Source organism: Orycteropus afer, unplaced genomic scaffold (genome assembly GCF_000298275.1).
Source record: "Orycteropus afer afer isolate SDZICR_OR568_19922 unplaced genomic scaffold, OryAfe1.0 scaffold00317, whole genome shotgun sequence".
Taxonomy (NCBI): domain Eukaryota; kingdom Metazoa; phylum Chordata; class Mammalia; order Tubulidentata; family Orycteropodidae; genus Orycteropus; species Orycteropus afer.
The window spans coordinates 1,085,074-1,086,308 of record NW_006921904.1 but is presented as its reverse complement, the minus strand read 5'-3'; positions in this window follow the sequence as shown (position 1 = coordinate 1,086,308).

Genomic DNA, 1,235 nt, shown 5'->3' with positions numbered 1-1,235 from the left:
CTACCATAATAGCCCTCACTCCACATGTCAGGGACCCAATGTGGGAATTCTGCCAATTGCTCAGTATATCTATTCCAATTATGCATTCTGGAACTGGGGAAATCATTAAAGGATGCATTTGGGGACCCACTGGTCCCACTGTGAGATGCACCTTAGCTAAGACTTCATCAGTAATTTGACCTCCATATGCCCCACTCTGACTGGTGGGCCATAATGATGCTTTGGGTCTCTTGAAATTAGTGTCAGTTCAGAGTCAGTGTCCAATAATCCCCAAAAAGTCTGATTATTTCCTTTTCCCCAGTGAACAGTCACTCTCATTAAAGCCCTCGGATCCCTTTGGGGAAGGCTGGGAGAAAGATTGACATTATAAATTTTTGGCAATGTAGTGGGGTCCTTCCTCAAAGGGACCTGGCCTCCCTTCATTCAAAGGGTTGTGGGTCTGTAAACTCTCTCAAGTCTGAGAATTGATTGAAAGGCCATGACTCTATATTCTGGTGATTCAATCTAGGCTGCTGTTCACATGACCTAGGATTCTTCTGTCTATACAGATCAAGTAAATATTTAGTGGGTTTGCTATGTATTTCACTACTGGGAACACCATGTGCAAGTAGCCAATGACATAATTCCACTAGTTAGAATATTCTGTTACTCTAATACTAGTTAGAGTATTCTGGTTACTGTTCTGACTCTGCTCTCCATTATGGTAACCACACCCACCTTGCTTTTTTTGATGAACTGCTGTCACTTGGCCCCTACTACCACAAGGTCCAATCAGCCCCATTGTAGTTAAGTGTCTTAGTTCAATTAGGGCAGTTCCCACTCTCAAATCCAGCTTACATAATATAACAATCACAGCAGTCTTCAAGGATGCTGGGGTTCCCTTCACAAGTTTATTGCTCACCATACTGGTGAAAAGCATGTTCTCTGGACTCTCCATTTCTGGCTTTAGGGGTCTAATCTGATAAATCTATTCTAACAGGACAATTTCCCTAAGCCTCTGGATACCTTCTTCTACATTATTCCAAGGCCAATCTGGTACTTCAGCTTGATTTAAGGTAGGCTACTGCATAATCCATGCTTCAGTAAGCCAACCAAGTAAACAATTAGATCCTTTTCTAACCTCTTGAGCTGAAACACTGAATGAAGAATCTGTACTTAGTGGGTCTAAATCAATAAACTCAGACTGATCCAATGTTACATTCCTTGCACCATTATCCCACACTCTCAGTAGCCAT